Source organism: Balaenoptera borealis, assembly GCF_965194805.1.
Source record: "Balaenoptera borealis genome assembly, chromosome: 2".
Lineage (NCBI taxonomy): Eukaryota > Metazoa > Chordata > Mammalia > Artiodactyla > Balaenopteridae > Balaenoptera > Balaenoptera borealis.
The window spans coordinates 148,559,897-148,584,265 of NC_138867.1; the positions used below are offsets into that span (position 1 = coordinate 148,559,897).

At 36.9% G+C, this 24,369-nt stretch overlaps 1 long non-coding RNA gene across 1 annotated transcript in view; it reads right to left on the reverse strand.

Annotated features, from left to right (window-relative positions):
• Nucleotides 1–24,369, reverse strand: part of LOC309622727 — a 428,773-nt gene that overhangs the window by 38,331 nt on the left and 366,073 nt on the right. Inside the window, exons 10-11 of the long non-coding RNA XR_014241076.1 lie at nt 23,740–23,827; nt 16,614–16,758 (exon numbers count right to left, since the gene is read on the reverse strand). This is a non-coding gene — a long non-coding RNA (uncharacterized lncRNA). The remainder of the gene's footprint in view (nt 1–16,613; nt 16,759–23,739; nt 23,828–24,369) is intronic.

Genomic DNA, 24,369 nt, shown 5'->3' on the forward strand with positions numbered 1-24,369 from the left:
TGGCTGACTCTCTTTGGTCAGGAAATAGATCTTTAACCTTTTTTTGAACTGAAAAACTTTAAGAGTAAAACAAACACCCTTGAGGTATGAGGTTCACATATATTCTAATGCACTCAGCAATTAATAACTGCAATGTCATCTGTAGGAGGAATACAGCATTATTCCACTTGGTCACATCCAGAGCACCTATGCTTACAGGCCACATCACTGTCATGTTTTGCTTACATCTAGGATCAACATACCATAAAGAAGATGTGTTAGATAAATATAAACATATTGACAGGTAAATGCAAGTATGGACAGTAATACCTTTGAAAAGTACAAATTAATATGACTTACTTCTATGAGAAATATTTATTCACTTCATTTGGCCCTTTCATACAGTTTCTGTTCTTACCTTCCCCAAATATCATTTATCTGCCAAGTTGTATTTATTTAAAAGCTTTTGGACTATTTAAATGAAATTACACTTAAACTACTTGCAAGGGCAGAGGACAAGGCCTCAGATTTTGGCAGGATCTCTGCCATTTGTTCAGTTAACTCACCGATGATCTGAAAGTAAATCTGGTATTACAGGGAGTTACATAATGCCCATCTATGTGACAATCAGCTGAACTGTATTAGCTCTCTCTGAGAAGGTAGAGAGCCAAAGTCATGATGAAACGCAAGCCCCCACTTGGACATGGGGTGGGGATGGGGATTCAACAATTCAGAAAAAGTGCTGGGTTAGCTGAATCTGTAGGTCAAGCTCAGGGTCATGGCCAAGGATGCCTCCCTAAATTTTGTACCTTGGGTTCCTTGCTTGCTGCACCCAGCCCTGATTTAAATAGTATCATTTCAACCACATTTGACATTAGGACGCATAGCATACAGGAAGGCAATATTTTCCTTAGTGTGGCTTATAGTATTGAATCAGAAGTACTTGCAAAACCTGGCAAAATTGAGATTTTTTTTATACCAAATCCTTAACCTACTGAGAGAGATGTTCAGAGAATGAGGCCTGATAATTTTCATTTATAATCACTTGAGGAGATTCTGATGCATTCTAAAATAGATCCTCAAATGCAAAAGAATGAAACTGGACCCCTATTTTGTGTTGATGCACAAAAATCAACTCAAAATGCATTAGAAACATGAACATAAGACCTGAAACCATAAACTTCCTGGAAGAAAATACATGGGGTAAAAGCCTTGACATTGGTCTTAGCGATGACTTTTGGGATTTGACAACAAAACCAAAGGCAACAAAAGCAAAAATCAACGAGACTACATCAAACTAAAAAAGCTTCTGCACAACAAAGGAAACCATCAACAAAATGAAACGGCAACCTATGGAATGGGAGAAAATATTTGCAAATCATATAACTGGTAAGGAATAAATAAATCCAAAGTATATAAAGAATTCATATAATTCTACAACAACAACAACAAAAAGATGATTAAAAATGGGCAGAAGATCTGAATAAACATATTTCCAAAGAAGACATACAAATGTCCAGCAGGTACAGGAAAAGGTGCTCAACATCAGTAATCATCAGAGAAATGCAAATTAAAACCACAATATGGTAACACCTCACACCCTTTAGAATGGCTATTATCAAAAAGACAAGAAATAGGGCTTCCCTGGCAGCGCAGTGATTAAGAATCCGCCTGCCAATGCAGGGGACACAGGTTTGAGACCTGCTCCAGGAAGATCCCATATGCTGTGGAGCAACTAAGCCCATGCACCACAACTACTGAGTCTGTGCTCTAGAGACCACGAGCCACAACTACTGAGCCTGCGTGCCACAACTACTGAAGCCCGTGCACCAAGAGCCCGTGCTCCGCAACAAGAGAAGTCACCACAATGAGACGTCCGCGCACCGCAACGAAGAGTAGCCCCCGCTCACCGCAACTAGAAAAAGCCCGCACGCAACAAGACCTAACACAGCCAAAAAAATAAAATAAATATGATAAATAAATTTTTTTAAAAAAGACAAGAAATAACAAGTATTGGCAAGGATGTGGAGAAAAGGGAACCCTTGTGCACTCTTGATGGGAATATAATTGGTGCAGCCACTATGGACAATAATATGAAGATTCCTCAAAAAATTAAAAATAGAACTACCACATGATCCAGCAATTTCACTTCTGGGAATTTATCCAAAGAAAATGAAAACAGGATATAAAAGAGGTTATCTGCACTCCCATGTTCATTACAGCATTATTCACAATAGCCAAGATATGGAATTAACCTAAATGTCTGTCAATGGATGAACAGATAAAGAGGTACACAGTGAAATACTATTCTCCCATGAGAAAGCAGGAAACCCTGCTGTTTGCAACAACTTGGATGAACTTTGAGGACATTATGCTAAATGAAATGTCAGACAGAGAAAGACAAATACTGTATGACCTCACTTGTATGTGGCACATTAAAAAGCCAAACTCACAGAAACAGCGTAAACTGGTTGCCAAGGATCGGAAAGTTGAGGAAATAGGGAGAGGTTAGTAAAAGGGTACAGATTTTCAGCTATAAAACGAAGTCTGAGGATCTTATGTAAAACATGGTGACTAGAGTTGATAACACTGTGGTATATAATTGATATTTGCTAAGAGAATAGAACTTAAATATTCAAGGAAATAAGGAAAGAAGGGAGGGAGGGAGGGAGGGAGGAGGGGAAGGAGGGAGGTCCTTCAAATACTTGGTATATAACCGAATGATTGATTGACTGAATAAACAGAAGGTAAGTGAAGACTTAGGCGCGGGCGGTTTGGGAGTTATCTTGTACTCTGGGCATTTTCCTTGAACTAAAAGAAACACAAGGCAGAAAGGAGAAAAATATCTGCATGTGGATTTACCCATTCACATAATTTACCACGTTGTTTTTCCTAAGAGAACATATTCTAACATCTTTAAATAATTTCATGTAGAAATATTAAATTTAGTCTGAAATATTATTTTGTACTAGATAATAGCAAATACTGCTATTTTCTCAGGTAAGTAAATTGAAAACAAGTGGCAATTCAATTTCTTAACTTTTGTGAACTTACATTTTTTAAATTTCTGGTCTCCAGTATTTTACTAGCCTGCTCACCCAGAATGCTATTAAATTAACAAAATATATGTTCTTAAAAAGTCAGACAGAGTACCTTAACAGAAATCACATATGCACTTAAAATAGGAGCACAAAATAGGATACAAGTTTTACACTATTCTTCAGAAAGCATAGGATCGTGATATTTCCCTCTAGGAGAAAAGCTTATCTTTGGAATCAAACTTTAGGTTGTTTACAGAAGAAATACTTCCGTTTAGGAAGCCGGAATAATGATAGGGATTGGCATTAGACTTTTGATTGTGGAAAACACCTATGATTGTATTTTACAGGTTGGCATATTGCTGCTGGGAAAGGAAGTTTTATGTTTTATAGTCTTGAATTCATTTTTGTTTTTTATATAATATACAACTCCTGTGGGTCCACCGAAGCCTTACTCAATAGATACTCTATTATTATTATTAACTCTCTGTCATCCCATTTATTACAGCAATGATTATGATATGAAAACATATTTTGGTGCTAACAAAGCCATACTGTAGGCTTAACAGCTAAAGTGACAGAGCAGAATGGCCCACCAAGGTACAGTTTCTGAGAAAATACTGCCACAGAATGTTCATCTAGGGAAGAAAAGATTGTTTCTGTGTGTTAGTTGAACATAGATTATAGTACTTTGGGGGATTACTGGATGGTGTTCTGGAATTTGGGGCTTCTATGAATGTGGCAAAATCTTTTCGTTTTCTAGGAACAAACGCCTAGGTTAAAGTGCAGTAACCAGGGTAACAGATTCTGAGAAAAGGTGAATCCTCAGTCTTTTTCACCCAGTCACTAGCTCCAGCTTCCAGTCTCATCAGCTTTGGCCCTTTTCCCATAGGTAGAATGAGAAGATAAATAAGGTTATCAACACCGAGACCGATGTGATAAAGAAACCGGAGAGTCAGACAGAGAAAGACAAATACTGTATGATATCACTTACACGTGGAATCTAAAAAATAATACAAATAAATGTATATGCAAAACAGAAACAGACTCACAGACATAGAAAACAAACCTGTGGTCACCAAACGGAAGAGGGAAGCACGGAGGAACAAATTAGAGGCATGAGATTAACAGATACAAACCAGTAGGTATAAAATAGATAAGCAACAAGGATATATTGTATAGCACAGGGAATTATCTTGTAATAACTTATAATGGAGTACAATCTGCAAATATACTGAATCACTATGCTGTACACCTGAAATTTACAAGCATAATAAATCTCAAGCAATGGAAGTATGAGTTTAACATACACAAGAAATAAGCAAGTAACAGGGATGTTAGGAAAATAGGTCTCTGATTCGTTTAGGGTATTTCTCTAGGTAGCCTTTTTAGTAAGGCTGAAGCATAAAACAATGTTTTCCAAAGTGGAGCCTTGGACCACCTGCACAAAATCACTTGGAGAACTTATTTAAAGTGATGTAGTCAGAAATCTGTTCCTCTCTGTCTCTCAAGTCTGCTTTCCTGTGTTGGCATCATCTTCAGGCAGGCTCTCTCCTGAGATGTCACAGGCTGCTCCAAGATTCCTTGTTCTGCACAGGTAGCAAAACAGACGCTCCTCTGCCCCAGCCTTTACTAGATTACATGCTAATGGCCTGACTCATGTCACATTGATGATTCCTGCACCAGTTATCATGGAAGGGGATGAAATACGTCCACGCCTGGGTTGTTTGCCTAACCATGGTGCCAAGATAGGAGGTCAGTCTCATCCAAATCTTAGACTGTGGTAGGGGCAGTTACTCCTCAAAATCAGGCTGCAGCTACTAAAAGACAGGAAACTATATACTGGCCTGGCAGAAACAAGAAATGCCTTTTACAAGACAGGTTATGTATTTTCATGTAGTTACTTTTTAGATATTAATTTATACATTTATTGGTACCATTCCTGTTCTAAGAAGGATTTAAGATCAAACATCCGCTATTTAAAAACCCACACAACACAGAAAGAGATGAATTCTCCACACTAGAGTCAACACTATTTTTACCTAGATATGAGGAAGTGAAGCCTATCTGCTTTGTTTTTTTAACCATTTAATTAAGGTATGATTAACATGTAAAAATCTCTACATATTTAATGTATACAACCTATGAGTTTGGAGATAAGTATACATCCATGGAACCATCACCACCATCAAGGCCACAGACATATCCAATGCCTCCCAAACTTTCTTCTCACTCCCTTTGTTACTATTAATATTGCTTTTTTTTTTTTTTAAGATATTCGCCATGTATTTCTTCTTTAGGTCTTTTTAAAAATTTATTTATTTTTATATTTATTTTTGGCTGTGTTGGGTCTTCGTTTCCGTGCGAGGGCTTTCTCTAGTTGTGGCGAGTGGGGACCACTCTTCATCGCGGTGCGCGGGCCTCTCACTATCGCGGCCTCTCTTGTTGCGGAGCACAGGCTCCAGACGCGCAGGCTCAGTAGTTTTGGCTCACGGGCCTAGTTCCTCCGCGGCATGTGGGATCCTCCCAGACCAGGGCTCGAACCCGTGTCCCCTGCATTGGCAGGCAGATTCTCAACCCCTGCGCCACCAGGGAAGCCCAATATTGCTATTTTTATTTTCTGTGTCTGGTAAGAACACTTAACATAAGATCTACATGGGTAGTCCTGGAGGACACTGTGCTAAGTGAAGGAAGTTAGACACGAAGACAAATACTACATGATATTACTTACACGTGGAATCTAAAATAGTCAAACTTATAGAAGCAGACAATATAATGGTGGTTGTCAGGGGCTGAGGGGAAGGGAAATGAGGAGGTGATGCTCAAAGGTTACAAAGTTTCAGCCATGCAAAATAAGTTCTGGAGATCTACTATATAGAGCATAGTACCTATAGCTAACAGTACTGTACTGTATAGTTAACATGTGCTACCAGAGTTGCTCATATGGTTACTGTATTAATCAAAGTAGAAGCTCCCTGGGGGTACTTTTAAAATTCTTAATTGTTTTTATAATTTCTGCCCTTGCTCTGCATTTCTTTGCCTCATTTACTTCTACACCACACTAACTCTCATTTTTGCTCTCTGTAGTTTGGCCTTCCCACAATCTTCCCATGAGCTTAAAATGGTTTAGTTTGGAAAGCAGACCAAGAACATAAAACTATTAAAAGCATCACATGAATTTGGAATTGCATTCAGCTGCTAAAACAGGCCTCAAATAACAGTTGTTTGAGCAAGATACAGTTTTATTTTCTCAATATGGAAGCCCAGAAGAAGTAGGACAACCAGCGCTGATATGAAAGATGGACAATATTCTCATTGTCCTAAGCCTCTTCCATCTTACTGTCACATCGTCTTTAGCACGTGCCTTTCATTCTCAAGGTTGTCTCAATGAAAACAGAGAATATGCTACTGCAACCACAGTGTTCCCAGAGAAGGCTGGAAGAAGGGAAAAGGGGGAAGGACAGACAGCGTGTATCTTGTCACCAAGTTGCTCCCTTTACAAATTTTTTCCTGGACTCTACCAAATGACTCCTGCTTACACGTCAGTCATTTTTATCTGCCGGAAAGACTGGGCATTGCAGGACTTTGATTTTGTTTTTGTTTTTTGTTTCTTGAGCAGGGCACATTGCTTCCCTTCCCTATCTCCACAATTCATGGAAATGTTACTAATGAAGAAACAGAAGATAAATATTAAACAATTTACAATCTTCAGCACAAGTGAGTATCCATTGGTTCTTGAGACTCTGCAAATTTAAACCTCAAACTCAAGAGCAACTCATTCTTTAAGAAACTCTCCCAGAAAAATCTTGATAATGCCTCCCACAAATTAAAATGAAAATCAATTTGATTTTAATTTCATCCAGTTTGATTAGACAATAAACATTAAGGTGTAATTTAATGAACAGGAGTGCTCATATTTTAGAAGATAATGGTATCATAAAGTAGAGCCACTACACTATAAATGGGCAATATGCATTCCCAATTTCTCCAGGGGGAATGGTTTATTAGCCCAAATCGCAGACAGAGGTAACACCTTCTTGTTATTGGAAACTCGGTCATATAGTTCTCTGCTACCAGATAAGAAATCTAAGGAAGCCTTTCGTTTCTACAACAACATGGGTAACTCAGTTCCCTAACCTGCTATTAATGTCACCTCATTGGATCCCAGGGCATATTCTTAACCTGAGCCCACCAAATTATGTGTGTGTTTTCTGGTCAACAAAGGCAAAGGAACTTTTTATTAATTTGAGAGAACAGTAGAGCGTAATAAAATACAGTGAAACCACCATTCCCTTGGCATAAACACCCATTTACTGAAGAACAAACTGTAGACCTAGTCATTTAATTCTAAGAACCCCTCTAGTCCAGATTGCTATATTCACTAATGCTTTCCAGACTGATCATAATTCTTCTACTTTTGCCTCCTTTGCAGCCTATTTTAGTTGGAAAGTTACTAACATCACCCATTTTTAATATTGTAAATGGATTGTCCACTGAAATGATGTATGTCATTTTAAAAGTAGGAGAGAAGCAAAAGAGCTCTGCTAGGCAATGTATCCCTACTATTAATGCTGTGGCAATATGTTTTCACAATTTGTTTTGTTTTGTTTGTAGTTTACTGCTATACCAGCATCAATTCCTTGTTTGTTTGTTTGTTTTTGTCACAGGACCCTGATTTTTCTTTGAATATAAATTTAGTGGGAAAATAGATCAAGGCCCCCTCAACTCCTGGCCAAGGGTGGGCAGGACGCCAGATGTTCTCTTCCTGGAACTTGAATTTTAAGCAGAAAAACCCACAGATTAAAAAGTTCAAGTTCATTCATCCAAGAGAAGTACCCTATAAGGACCATCCATTTCTGCTCCCTGAATTTTCAGAGCAACTGTAGTCATTTATAAAGTTTACAATCTTTACACAATTGTTCAACAATTCTCTGAACTACTCTATATCCTTTCAACAAATATCTACTTTGCTTAGGCTTATCAGAGTTTGTTTTATTTGCTTTCGACTAAAGAACCATAATTGATATGAAGAGCGAAGACTAAATGTGATAATAGCACAAGCCCCCAAAGTCCCTCTACATCCCTGAATGCTGTGCTTCTTAAGCAAATGGGGAGAAGATAATCCTCCCCAATTCTTGAAAGAAAAATATAGGTTAAGTCTACAGAAAAAAGTGCTACATAGTTCCAAAAGCTTGATTTATAACTCAGAGCTTCTGCAGTTCATGTCCATGTCTTGGCATACAGGTATTTTTAATGATTTAATTCTAGCTGTCTGATGCACTTAAGGAAATTTAAAGATTTGAACCAATATACCACTGTTTTTTAAAGTACAATTTTATATTTTTAAGTAGAGGATTTAGTATTGGAAAGAATCAGATACTCTGACCTGAGCTACAGTAAGAAATAAGAGGGAAAAAAGATACTCAGTAGAAGGAACTTTGTTCCTAGAGCCCAACTAGCTTCAATCTTTACCACTCTTTATATTACATGCGGCACCTTTCAGAGAGGCAGAAAAATAAGCCTTTTCCCTAAATGGTCCTTATCTTTGGTCTTCTTCCTATATCAACTATAAATTACAATAACTGGGAAATTAAAAGTGGCATTAGTTGAAGATTACTACCTTTGAATAGGTGGATCAGAAGTTCTTTCTTACTTAATCGATCAAAATGCTTGGGCAGTATTATCAAAGAATAAGAAGCCAGCCATGAAGAACAGAGAACAATATTTAGGGAAAAAATAGAATACTATGCACATAAATTTCTATTGTCTTCCTTTACTACACATCTCTTCTTCCAGCCTTCAATTGCATGCACTTATAGTAAGAATTTTCTTCTAGTTCATCTCTATAGAAAAAAATAAATTAAAAGCTCAAAATGTTCTTTACAGATTGCTACTTATCAAAGTTCTGAAGGGTTTTCAAAGCATCTAATAAGAAAACAAGTTGTCTTTGGTACATAAAGAAGTGCATAACGGTATTTGACAATTACAATTTACATTTTACTTACTCAACTGCACATTCGATTACCCATATCCAAACATGAAACTGGTATTTCTTTCACCAAATTTTAAAGCCTAAAAACAGGGTATAAAATGATAAATGAGGAATAAACTGCTTTCCTGTGAAAGAATTTTAGGGATGCTTAAAGGAAGAAATAAAGAAATAGAATCAATTTGAAGTGTACTAGCATGGGAAAATGATTGCTTTCTGTTTGCATTGTGGAAGTATAGCGTTATGGTATATTTATGTTTTATTTATTTTTCAATTGTGAACTATTTTGTGCATAGAAAATAGCACCTGTAATGCTTAAAGTTTGTTAGATGTATGGTTTAAATAATGATTAAAAACAACACCTAGCACCCAGAACCCAGCTTAAGGAAGAGACCCTTATGGGTATTTTGAAGATCTCTGGATGCTCCTCCCTGAACAGAGCCCCTCCATACCCCCTGAGAGGTAACAGCTGTACTAAATTTCTTTTAATCATCATTCGGTTTTCCTTAGACTTGCCCTACAAACAGACGTCCCTAGTTAAAAAGCTTGCTCATGCATGTTTTTAAGATTTAGGTAGATCTTTCCACCACTTTTATTTATTGATTGATAACCATTGTTTTTAAAATCCATCTATGTTTCATTACTAAATAGTAAACCACTGTATGTACAAACCAAATTTGGTTATCTACTGTTTCTAATGATGGAAGTTGGACTGCTTCCTCTATTAAGAAAATACGCTGTGATAAATACACATATCTTATCACTTAGAAATGTGTAAGAGTTTATCCAAGGTGTGAGCGTACAATACCTTATACAATTGCTGGTTCTTAAGGTACATGCATCTGCTTTTCTACTAGATAATACTAACGTTTCCCACGTGATTATACAGTTGACCCTTGAACAACAAGGGTCCACTTATACAGGGATTTTTTTTTTAAATAAACATACTGGAAAATTTTTGGAGATTTGCAACAATTTGAAAAAACTCGCAGATGAACCTAGTAGTCTAGAAATATCGAAAAATTAAGAAAAAGGTACGTCATAAATTCATAAATTATATGTAGATACTAGTCTATTTTATCATTTACCACAATAAAATATACAGAAATCTATCATAAAAAGTTAAAATTTACCAAAACTGCACACAAACTGTACATGGCGCCATTTGCGGTCAAGAGAAATGTAAACAAACGTAAAGATGAAGAATTAAGTCATAACTGCATCAAATTAACAGTAGTACATACCGTAGTCCTGTGATAATTTCATAGCCACCTCGTGTTGCTACTGTGGGGAGCTCGAGTGTTGCGCGCCTCGGCTTCGAACGCCAGAGACGCCAATCATCCCCACCTGAGTAGCTGTGTCTCGCCAGAAAAATCTCATCTCGCGGGAACATGATCTCTCGCGGTTCTCGCGTATTTTCCATCGTGCTTAGTGAAATACCTTAAACCTTTAATAACACCATGAGACCCATACGAAGTGCCACTAGTGATGCTGGAAGTGCTCCCAAGAAGCAGAGAAAAGTCATGACGTTACAGGAAAAATCTGAATTGCTTGCTATGTACCGTAAATTGAGGTCTGCCGCTGTTGTTGCCGGCATTTCAAGATGAGTGAATCCTGTGTAAGGACCATTGTAAAAAAAGAAAAGCAAATTCATGAAGCCATCCCTGCAGCTACACCAGCAGGCACGAAAACCTTGCACTTTTTGCAAAATACCTTTTTATCTCATATTGACAATGCAGCTTTTATGTGGATGCAGGATTGTTATAAGAAAGGATACCTGTAGACTCTAATAGGATTGGAGAAACAGTGAAGTCAATATATGACATCTTAAAGCAAAAGGAAGGTAAAGTATATAAAGCTGGAGAATTTAATTCCAGCAAAGGATTGGCACCATATAAAACACTTTAGAGAAATTAGAAAGTCAGACAGAAATTACAGTGTATTTCCATAAAGTTTGCCGAGTGTGCCTGCCCCTCTTTTCTCCCCTTTCACCTCCCCCACTTCTTCTGCCTCTGCCACTCCTGAGTCAGCAAAACCAACCCTTCCTTCTCCTCCTCCTTAGCCTACTAAACTGAAGGTGACAAAGATGAAGACCTTTATGATGATCCATTTCTACTTAATGTAGTAAATAATCATCATGTACACTTAATAAACGTATCTGTTGTGTATGTGTGTGTGTCTTTGTGTGAAAATCTAATAACTATATGGAAAGAACTATTTGAGATGTTTTTGTGTCATCATCATCACCTAAGTATTCGTCATTAGAACATCGTGTACAAGACAGTCTGGATATTAATCCTATGAGAGTCATAAGTATTACAAATACATCATAGTTTTTAGTTTGCATTTTCATGATTTACAGTCTTTTCATAAATGTAAGGTCTTACCTTTAATGTAAAGTTATTAATTTTCTGTATAATTTGACGGTTTGTGTCATGTTTAAGAATATAATAAAGAATATGTTTCTCTAAAAATATATAAATACATCTTTTATAATTAATGTCACCAAGAATTGATGTTTGTTTGTGGGTCTGTAGAAGTGAAGCGGATTCAATTTCATATCTTTCCACATAAACAAATGTGTGTCCATTAACTTTTTTATTGCTAAGCCCACCTTTTTTCAAATCATCTGTACAGCACTTCTGTAATATGTTTTCATATATAAACATGAAATATTTGGATATATGGGTATAGTTCTAGGATTTCTAACATTCCATTGATTGATTTATCTATTAGCAAGAGTTTTTTTGCACCTGCTGTTGCTTCTACCTGGAAAGCATCTCCGGCAGGTCTTTTCTTGGCTTACTCTTTTCTCCATTTAGGTCTTTTTTCAAAGGGTACTTTTCTGACAATTTTAACGTAAAATAGTCCCCAATCTCTCATTTTTACCCCATCTCATATTGTATTCACTATATCCTTTACCACTGCTTTATATTTATACTTACTTGTCTGTTTATTGCCTGCATCTTCCATTAAAATGTAGAACCATGAGAACTGAGACCTTGTCTGTCTGGCTCATTTATGCATCTTCAGTGCCTTTGGAATACTTGGAAGATAGTAGGCATTTAATGAGATATTTCTCAAGGAATAAATGAAGGAATAGGTATAAAGTTTGCTCTGTCACTTATGAGATGAGGAATCTTGGGCAAGTTAATCATTCTAAATGGCACTTCTAAAATGTCAATATTATTTCCTTATTTGCAGGCTAAGGCTTAGGGATAATGTTTATAATGTGCCTACGATGGTGCCTGGCACACAGAAAGTGCTTTGTAAGTGCTATATACTATTATATACCGTCCACTGATAAGAAGAAACAAGATGCAACTTGCCATCAAGAAAACCACAAATATAAAGATACAAAATCTCACATGAGAATTTTGGACTCTGATTATAAAAAAATGAAAGATTTTTAGAGAGAACCCCCTTGAACTACTTTAAATAGAAGAGGGACTCCATTAGGAGATTACAGTGATACCTCATGGAGCACAAGACTGGAAATAGGGAACGCAAGGAATCCTCCTTCTCCCTCTCTCATTGCTGCTTCCCTCTGCAATTAATTTCATGTCTTCTTCATTTCAACTAGCTTTCTGTTTTTTAGTTAATAGAGCAGCCCCAGGCTACTGAATTTATATGTTACATATTCAGCCAATCAAAAAGAGGTCAATCTTATTTTTTCAGTCCCAATTCCAAATTGTCATGGGAAGGATTGATTTGACTGCTTTGATTTATATACCTACCATTCAACAAATTGGTTGTGGTTAGAGAGCAAGGGTCATATTGTACAAATATAGCAGCTCCCTCTGACCCACGTGGGTGGAGAGAGCAATTACCTGCTCCCCAAAAGGAAGCAGACCTCAGTAAGTTAAGGGGGCTGAGAGGATCATGGATAGGAATCCACTCTCACCATATTCTTTTGAACGTTAATAGTGTCCTTTAAGCATCAGCTCACAGAAGAACCACAATCAAAGGCATAGCACAATGAAAAGACCACTACCCTGAAAGTTAAAAGACTTGGTTTCCAGTATCTAGTTAACCAGCCAGAAAAATTCAGAGACGTCACTGTACAGTAAAAGGGTTAAATTAAACAGTATTACTTTTTATTGCTTTAAACGTTTATAATTCAATCCTTTCAATGATGGGCTAAATTCCAGGATATGTTGATGGCTATAAATAATACTTATTTTTCTCCAAAGTTAAAGGCAGATAGATATTGGGACTGACTTTCCTATCATGAAACTCTTATTTTACCTGACATACTGAATGGCTCCAAAAGGGCAAGGCACTGAGAAGGATATATTTTTCTTTCCTCATTTGACCTAACATTCCTCTGGAGGGGTCACTCCCATGGTGACAGCTTCTGGGAAATTTGACAGTACCATCACCAATTAAAGTGCCTCTTTTTCTTGACAGTCAGTACCTATTTTATTCTAGATGTGCAATTTGGCCTCTTTCTGTCATAAACCTTCTCTCCTGGATGGCAGTTTGAGGAAACAGACACCGCTACTTGATTTCTCTCATACCATGGGAAGTTTCAGCCCACTGAAATCTCATCCACATGGCACTAATTCATGTTCCCTTTACAGCTCTCAAATTCAAAAGGCACTATCCACAGGTCCACGAAGCAAAAGACCAAGTAGATAATAGTCTGCAAATGATATAGACAGCAAAGCCATTAAGGTAAAAAGAAAAAAATACTGTGTTAACAACTATATTACAGTAATGTAGGCCAGATTCATACATGAAAAAGAATGGTTAGAGAAGCTAAGGCTTCTTTTTTCTGAGCAACCACCAGAACCAGGTATTAAGCTAAGTTGTTTAAATAGGTTATCTCATTTAATCCTGTCATAAAATCTCCATTCTTAAAATGAGGAAAAGAAGGCTTGAAGAAGAGTTTCCCAAATTACACAGAAAAAAAAAAGTATTGTTTAGTGCAAGTTTCACAAACTCAGATGTTCACAGGAGCCAAGCAGGTAAGACAAATGAATAAATTAGGTGTGGCACTTGCATATTAAACAAGAAAATTTTTCTTTGCCTCTACAATTAAGAGTACAGCAACTTTCAAGTATACAATACAGTATTATTGACTATAATTTTAAATGTTCTCATCACAAAAACAAGGGTAATTATGTGACACGATGGAGGTGTTACCTAATGCTATGGTGTTAAGCCTTCTGTAGGATGTAAGTGTATCAAATCAACACGTACATCTTAAACTTAGTGTTATATATCAATTATATCTCAATACATCTGAAAGAAAAAAAAGAGAACACTGTCTCCTTTTCCTTGAAAATCCCCACCCCCTAGATCCATCCTTCATTTTTTTAAAATGATTTCATTTTTTAAAAAATTTATTTATTTATTTATTTATGGCTGTGTTGGGTCTTCGTTTCTGTGCGAGGGCTTTCTCTAGTTGCGGCGAGCGGGGGCCACTCTTCATCGCGGTGCGCGGGCCTCTCACTATCGTGGCATCTCTTGTTGTGGAGCACAGGCTCCAGACGCGCAGGCTCAGTAGTTGTGGCTCACGGGCCCAGCTGCTCCGCGGCATGTGGGATCTTCCCAGACCAGGGCTCGAACCCGTGTCTCCTGCATTGGCAGGCAGATTCTCAACCACTGCGCCACCAGGGAAGTCCCCATCCTTCATTTTTGAAGGTACATTTTCTCTATTATAAGAAAGGCAACAATGGGAAAGAAATGGTCACTGCTTATTGTCCCAGCTTTGCAGTCAGGACAACAATATAGAAGGACAGAAACTATGGCAAACTGTAGAGGTCATGTCTTGACTAAATGGAGGAGACAGAGTAACTCTCTAGTTGATAGTTCCCCTAGGATATAGACACATTTTTCAAGGGAAGATGCAAGTCTGGATTTTTACATGAAGTCCTCCAATTTTTAAATGCTGGCTCAAACAATTTAAAAATATAATACATAGGCCAAATAAAATACACCTGTGGATAAGTAAAAAAAAGAAGATTCTCGATAGTGCACACCTGGGTTTCAAACCTAACTATGCCACATAACAACTATGTCCTTAGCTTCTCTAATCCTCAGTTTTCTCATTTGTAAAATGGAGATTAAAAATAGTACCTGTAAGGGCTTCGCTGGTGGCGCAGTGGTTGAGAATCTGCCTGCCAATGTAGGGCACACGGGATCGAGCCCTGGTCTGGGAAGACCCCACATGCCGCGGAGCAACTGGGCCCGTGATCCACAACTACTGAGCCTGCACGTCTGGAGCCTGTGCTCCGCAACAAGAGAGGCCACGATAGTGAGAGGCCCGCGCATCGCGATGAAGAGTGGCCCCCGCTCGCCGCAACTAGAGAAAGCCCTCGCACAGAAACGAAGACCCAACACAGCCATAAATAAATAAATAAACCCAGAAGTTAAAAAAAAAAAAATAGTACCTGTAAAAGAATCATTGAAAGGATTACATGAGATCAAAAAAGCACTCAGTACACAGTAAATGGTCAATAAATGTTATCTAATGTTTATGCTAAGTAAATGAGTCAGGATTTAAACTAAAGTTTACCTTCCTCCAAAGCTCATCCTTTTCACATTATAGCACCATTCATTTAACCAGCTGAGGATCCTTCACAGTGATTTAAGCACCTCTCCTAATTTTGTTCCATCCTGTAGTTGCTTTCCCCCCATATAACTGTGATTAATCCTCTGAACTTACTTTAGCTAGCACACTTAGAAAGCTAAACATTGGCTTTGGTCACCAATAAAAGAAATACCTAAAAAGTTTAGGCTCAACTGTATCACAAAAGTTGTGTGTGCATGTGAATGTGTGTATGTATGTGTGTGTGTGTGTCCCATATCTCACTCTGCATGCCAAGATGTTTACATATTCCTAAAACCAGCCTATTTTGTGATCTCAAGATGGCTGCTAATACATGGGATACATGCTTCCTTATCCACATGTAGCAGGAAAAGAGAACATCTTTACTCCTGAATTCTCAGCAAAACCCTGAATTTCACTTCTATTAGAACTAAGGCGACATGAGAATGGGATGGCAACCCCAGAACCAAAGCATACAATCAATGAAATGAACTGATCTGACTGGCTTAGTCTACCTAGGTTTTTGGCTTCACCACTAGATGCCCACGAGAGAAATCGGCAACTGTTTTAAAAAGGGATTGAGGAGAGGGTTATCACAGAAGATATCAACAAATGTCCACTAAACTGGTTTTGAAATTTTGTTTGTTTGGAGAATTGAAGGGTAAGTTTTATTACCAGGGGGTGTTGAGATAGCCATGGACTGCACCAGTTATGCTCAGTGATAATTTTACATTAAATAATGTCACACTTTAACACAAAACAAAAGGATACTTAGTATCACAAACTCTTACAGCTTAAAAACTAGAAGAAATCTTAGAGATCAGCTAATGCAACATATATATTTGATAGATAAATAAACATGTTTCCTGAATAGCATAAATGTCATGCTTAACATCAAACTTAAAAGTTAATTGTAACTGGAATCCATATTTCTCTACTCATATTTATGTTTTCTTTGAGCAGCTTAGAAAAAAGATACAAAACAAACCTCAATCCTTATAGAGAAAATTTAGATTGATAAAACATAAAGCAATTTTTAAACCAGACTTACATTCTCTAAGTACTTCTAAGAGGAGACAACTGATGGATCCCTGTTTGAGGGAGGAAATAGATAATAGTCTCTACATCTGCCTGGACACATGCTATGGTCCCACATAGCTATTCATCTGGCTTGATATATTTTCAAGTTCTCCAGCCTATAATATATGAAAAGAGAAAGGAGAAGAAGAAACAGAGAAAGGGGATGGGAAGGGAAGAGAAGGGAAGGGAAAGAAATAGCTTAATTACTAGACCTTGTATTTTGTCAAAGGCAAATCTTTTTCAAGGTTTTCAGATTTAAAAAAAAAAATTTATATTGTTCTCGGATTTTGTCTCTGCCAACATCAATAGCAGAATATTGCCAGAAGTGGTAAGCAATGCAATACTAATACAATGCAATACCATACCATACCATACCATACCATGCCATATCATACCATACCATGCAATGCAATACTATATAGATAGATAGATAGATAGATACACAAACATATACAAATATATACATATATATGCTTCACTTGATAGGGAAACCAAATCCATTATAAAATCTACACCTTTACAAGTTTTTTCTTTGTTTAGGGATAACAACGGTAGTATGATAAACCTGTGTTCTATACTCCTAACTTGAAAGTTAAAACATTGTGTTTTTATAGCTTTCAAAGATATTCCATAATTGAACCCTCTAAAAGGTAAAGAATCTGTGCATATCCAAAGCAAGAAGAAAAATGAGCAAAGATTTCATAATGATTTTTCCCAAAACATACATTTCTCAATCTCACTATTCTTCCTGGTATTTTTCTCACATAAAAAGTATGATTTATAGCCTAGACTTTTAATGGAATAATGATTCTAATGTTAAGATTAACTATGGTCTGGATGGAACTGCTGTGTCAAACAACAGAACACAGGTTGAAAAAAGCCAATTTGGGGTTTAAATTAAAAATTAAAGATTGAAAAAAAAATTTTTTTATTTCTCTGGAAATAATAGCCTTCTTGGACTACGTGATTATCATTGTGTCCCTAATTCACTGGTAAATAAAGATTTACAAAGTATATATGTGGCTGCACAGCAAATAATCTTTGAACTACTTTTACCACTAGTTCGACCAGTTTGTTGGATGTTATTCATCAATGTTTCACTTCAGGGAAAAAATACTTGGAGCAGTGTGAAAATTATTTAACAGATAGCACCAGATTTCTTTTTGTGGAGGGAACCAACTTTGTGTAGGAAATGCAATGATACAAAAGTGAGTTAGGGAAGAGTGAAAGTGGTGATAGGTTGGCAAAAGCAAGTACAACAGAAGAAATATTTAAAATTCTCCACACTGGAAAAAAAGAGATAAAGTATCCTCTTTTGCTTGCCTTTAATTACCTATTGTATACACAGAGAATCAAAAGTGGGGAAGGTGTGAAAACAAAGAAGAGAGAAGGAGGCACAAAGAGGATGAGGAAACACAACTAGGGAGCCTGGAGCTCAACTTCTGGAAATAGCTACAGGACTTCTAAAAACAGGCATGTCTTACCGTGAATTTTAAGTTATATGTGTTTCTTCAGGGTAAAAGTCTCCACCTACTCAAAAATTCAGGAAAACCTGGACACAAATTCCTTAAATAAATGGTTTGGTGAAAAGTGGGGGGAAAGGCTAAATACTCTGCTTCTTGGTTCATGTGGTGTGAAACAGAGACAGAGGCAGAATGGACAGACCATCCCCAAACTGACCTTATTCATCAGAAGATGATGACTTTATTCATCACGCATCTCAAGGACCTTAAATAGTATCTGGCATGTAGTAGGTGCTTAATAAATATTTGTTGGTTGAAGGAATGAATGCATGAATGAATGAATTAATTAATGGAGAATTTGAAAGGCAGCAGTGATTTTAAGAAAGTAAGCCCTTTGGGAACCATGCAAATCCTGGAGAGGTGGTCATACTGTTATATATGAAATGAAGTTTCAAGTAATCTTATCAAAATCTTACAGGTCAGTAAAAGCCTGGTTAACATCTAGTTTACATCTAGGTTAACATCTAAGACTTTTAAAAATCATTGTTTCAAGAATAAATATGACCAAAAGGTTTTTGTTTTTTTTTTTTAAATCTTAAAGTATCTACTTTTGCTTGCCTTTAATTACCTATTGTACAGAGACTCAAAAGGTTTTTAAAGTCACTACTAAAAAATGTCCAGAGCATAATTTACAACTACTGGAAAAAAAGCATCCTGAAATACAGCTTTATGAACATCTAGTTAAACCAAAAACTCTATCAGGCTGATTTCAAAGTATTAAAGGGTTAAGCCTAACAAACTACCTTAAAACTTAGTGGCTTAAAAGAGCAAAAAATATGCATCATCTCCCAGTTTCTATGGATTGAAATGTAAGAACTACTTAGCCCAGTGATCCTGGCTTGGAGTGTCACAGGAGGTTGCAGCCATGATGTTGGCCACGGCTCAGTTTTCTGAAGGTCTGAATAGGGCTGGAGGATTTCCTCCCAGAGTGGTTCATTCAAGCAGCTGGCAAGTCAGTACCGTTTCTTGGCAGAAGGACTCAGTTCCTCATTACAAGGATCTCTCCTTAGGGCTGCTTGAGTGTCCTCACAAGTCAGCCAACTTCCACCAAAGCAAGTGATTCAAAAGAAAGACAGAAGCTTCAGTATCTTTTACAACCACCCTTGAAAGTGACACACCATGACTTCCACCACATTTGATTCATTAGAGGAAAGTCACTAAGTACAGCCCATAGTCAAGAGGAGGGAAATTAGGCTCCACCTTTTATAGACAGGCGTGTCAAAGGTTTGGGGGACACATTTTAAAACCACCACAATTACTGTGAGTCAAAAATGTTAAGTATTCAGTTAAAAAGCTATATTTTAAATATATGTTGTACTTCAGTAATACAATGCAATTTAACAATTTAATGACCTTTTTTTTTTTTTGGCTCTGTTGGGTCTTCATTGCTGCGCGCGGGCTTTCTCTAGTTGCAGTGAGCGGGGGCTACTCTTCGTTGCGGTGTGAGGGCTTCTCATTGCAGGAGCTTCTCTTGTTGCGGGGCATGGGTTCTGGGTACGCAGGCTTCAGTAGTTGCGGCACATGGGCTTCAGTAGTTGTGGCACATGGGCTTCAGTAGTTGTGGCTCGCGGGCTTTAGAGCTCGGGCTCAGTAGTTGTGGTGCACGGGCTTAGTTGCTCTGCAGCATGTGGGATCTTCCCGGACCAGGGCTCGAACCCGTGTCCCCTGCATTGGCAGGCGGATTCTTAACCACTGCGCCACCAGGGAATTCCCTTCACTGACTATTATTTTAGCAATTAGAAATGCATTATTTAGCAAATTAGAAGTAAAGTAGCCCGTGAAGAATATTCCTTTACTGTGTCACACTATTGAAGAATGTTGTTAAAATTAGATCTTAAATACAACTTCTTTAATGCCAAATCAGCAAGGTCTGCCAGGTTGATGAATTTTTATCCCATTTTTCCATCTTTATTCATTATTCCTAACATTTTTATTTAATTAAAACTTGGCCATCTCCAAATGAAACTGAAAATAGTTTTTAAAGACAGACATCAATGCTTTGCATTCTAACAAAGGACAACGTGTGTATAGTTTCATGCATGCATTCCCAGAAAATATGTAGGTATTTATAGGCACTGTAGTGTATCAGAATGAAATTGATAATTCATTAAAATCACTTTAAAGAGCTGCCCTTGGCCACTGGGTTTGAAGATGAACTTCTAGCTCACGACATTTCTTTTTGAAGGAATCGCTTTAAGAACACAAGTTATATTAACCTTAATGTACACCACAACAAGAAATAAAAAATGTCATAGTAAAACATTCAGTTGAAGAATTGCTACCCTTAGGCAACACAGAGAATGTTACCACCAGGTTTTTTAAAACAGTAAGTATTTGATATCTTTTAGGGACCACTACTAAAGTGTTTTTATGAATGAGGATACTAGATCTTAAGATTCCTATATTTGTGCTTTTGATTAATCAGTTATTAATTTAAATAACAAAAAATCATGGAGATTGTTGACATACAAGAAAGAAAATGGGCATTAAATATTAAAGATCTTTCCTAAATAATGCACTGTTTGAATAACCAGACTTGCTTTAATTAATATTTTCCATTGCATGTTTATTCATACCAGACAGGGGAATAATTCATGTACAGACTACTGAACCAATTTTCTGCAAATGTTAGAGAAACAGTGGACAGCTAATTTGACCAGAAATGGAAAAACATGACTGCTAGCTGATAATGATCATATCTTACTCTGAAATTATGGGTCAAAATTGTAAGGTTTACCTCCCTACTTCACTTAAAAACTTGTTGTGCTATTTTCCCATGTGTAATCCCCTCAAGGAACTTCTAATGTCCTTGAGGAAATTAGACCGGTATACATAGAAGGATCCCAGAATCCCGTTTAAGGCAGTATATGCAGAAGTACTGGGTTTTAATGATTATGGTATCAGAGGTCACACAATTCCAACATTGAATGCACCTCTAATATATATATTAATGTCCCTTTAGCTGAGACCCTATGAATAACATGATTCCTGTTAGAAATGGAAGTTATCAACCGATTTTTCAAAGGTTCTAAGGGCAATATAATTAGTAACAATAAAAGATATATAACCCATCAATAGTATAACAGTTAACTGTTCATATACAAATTTTAATATTAACGAGCATCTCTTCCTCAAAGCAAGTCATACATAAGACTTACATTCCAAAAGGAGGACTCCATATGTACCTAGACCAAGCCAGAAACAAAAAATGAAAGTTTAATCTAGTGTTGTATTTGCAAGTTTTAATAACTGGAATCTTGAGGAAAGTAAATAATTCTGGGTTAACTTAAGTTTTCAGCATATTTGTCATTCATCACTGGGTAGAGTATAGTCAAATTTGATCTTTTGCATTATAATTGATGGCATTTTTAACTATATATTTAAGGTAACCACAGAAAATAATATCATCCAACACTGATCCATCATAGTAATTCATGATTAGTATTTTCTCAGAAAAAGACATTGAGTTATATGCTATTATAACCATATTAACTGCTTATTCATACTAATACAAAAAGAAAAACATAGTCACCTACTCGCACAAAGATTTCTAAGTTTATAATAACTAATGATCTTCCTAATATTAAGAAACCTACAAAACTCTAGAGTGACTCAGATGCTCCACTGCAGACTAAACATTCTTGAATAAAAACCAGAGCTGGGCAGTAGTTAAAAAAGCAAAAACAACTTTTACTCAGGACTATTGCAATAAGGTAAAAGTGACTCAGTACCAAACCTAGATTAATTGCAAATACAGGGCAAGTGGGAATATACAGCCAAGGAGTGGAAGGGGAGGGAGGGTAGTAGATGTAAAATTACTAAGGGGAACATCAGGGATAAGGAGAATTTCACCTAAACTGACCTAACAGGGTTCTTTGCTGAAGATAGGCCAGGGTAATCAGGCATCATCTGGGGGATGATGAAGGATGAAGAACCTGATCAGATATAGAGGGTGATCAGATATTGAGGATGGGGGACTCTTGCTAAACTGACTTGGCAGGGTTCTTGCTAAAACTGGATTTTACAAGGAAGTATACAGGTGAGTCCAGGAGAAGGTTCAGGAGCCTAACTAAAGTTTGGTCAATCAAGCAAAGAATCTGTCAACATAAACATAGATGATTTTAGGATACATACTGTAGTGATGTACAATCACTGCATGATCATTTTCATAGTTAACATCTAGTTTCAAAAAGTTCTAAGTGTGAACACACTTATCAGTAGAGTTTAAAAGAAAAAACTACAGTCATCCTTCAGTATCCATGGGGGATTGGTTCCAGGATCCCCCGCAGATACCAAAATTGGACGGTGCTCAAATCCCGCATATAAAATGGCATAGCATTTTCATACATAACCTACGCACATCTCCCATATACTTTAAATCATCTCTAAATTACTTATAATACCTATTGCAATGTAAATGCTATGTAAATAGTTGTAAATAAAATGTAAATGCTATGTAAATAGCTGCAGGCATGGTGCAAACTCAAGTTTCACTTTTGGAAATTTCTGGAATTTTTTAAAAATATATTTTTAATCCACAGTTGGTTGAATCCACAGATACAGAACCTGCAGATACAGGGGGCCAACTGTATTTTTTTTCATAATTGTGAGCACATGGAAGGTCATTCTAAACATACTTTCAAAGTTCAAAACTGGAAAGAAAGAGGCTGATAGATTTGAAAACATAAACATTTCAGAAATTTGAATAATAAAATGCCATTATCAATGTTTACGAAAGACACACTGGCCTCAGCACTAGTCCACTGATCCAATAAGAAGCCTCCACCTTAGAATTTCTTATATTCACTGTTGCCCCTACTAGGAACTCTGTTGCTCAGGTCTCCAGATGTCCTTATTTCTCTCACTTCCTTCAAATTTCTACTCAACTGTCAGTTTCTCAGTGGGGTCTTTCATGACCACTTTATATAAAATAAGTGACACACCTCCCCAAAAGAAGCGGGTATTCTTATTCCCCCTTACGCTACTTTATTTTGTTCAGAGCATTAGTCTGCATCTGACATACTTTGTATTTAGTTGTTTGTTTATTTTCTGTCTCCATTCCCACTCCAAATAAAAGCATGATCCATGAGGTTAAGGACTTTATTTTGCCACTACCATATCCCTAGTAACTAGAATGGTTGCTGCTCCATAGTCTGTGCTCAATAGGTTTTCATTAAATGAATTCATAAAAGAAAAAAAGGATTTTAAAATATTGCTACATGCTGCCAGAATACCTTCCCAAAATGTTGCAGCAATCACCACTATTCTGCAATATGTAAGAATGACTGTAATTGCTTCCCCATACTTTCACCAACACTAGACATTATCAATCTATTATGTATTAATTTATTTATTATCAAAAGGATAGGTGTAGCTTTTATCAAATGAATAGTCAAACCTAATTTATAGCCAGGAGTATATATTTTTGTTGATATATTCCTATGTAACACACTATACAGAATGCAAACAGAAACAATGCAGATGAGGTTTCAGAGTTAATATCCTCAATAGTTCATGCTCATGCCTTTTAGCTCTAAGAATTAAAATGCAAATAAAATACATCTTCAGGGGAACCTGTGTAAGGCAGTAATCCTTCCATTTCAAGAAAGCATCTTTCAGCCAGCACCATCCTTCTGTGAAATAAGCAGTTTCTCTGGCAGGTCTGAAAGAAAGAATGAGAAAAATGAGAGGATCATTCATTATAACTGCCCTCCTGGAATCCTTTCAAGATATGCTTCCATGACGTAAAGAGAATTCAGAGGCTAAGAGGCACTCTACTAAGATTTACGGGAGGCTTTGGAATAGATCCACATGAAAGATAAATACAAATGTGCAAAAGAAAGCCAGATGTGGCAGTGGTAAAGACATTCCTCATGTGACATGGAAGACCCCAAGGAACAGTGATTCTGGGGATGCAAACTCAGCCTGTTGAATAGCTCTTGAGAATGACAGTTGTAAAAGAACATCAAGCAATTGGAAGACCTATGGGGAAATTGGCTTAGAATCGGAAACTAGATGGTCTGCATGATAAAGTTTCTAAGGCACAGATTATCTTTAAAATGTCTCAGTGTTCAAAGATCACTGCCGTACCCAATGTAGAAATTACAAAGATGGGCCATTCTTTGGATAGTTCTGAGTTAATACAAATAATAGCATAAACCAAAATTAAAACAACATTCTGCCATTCTTTTCTTTTTAAGTTAT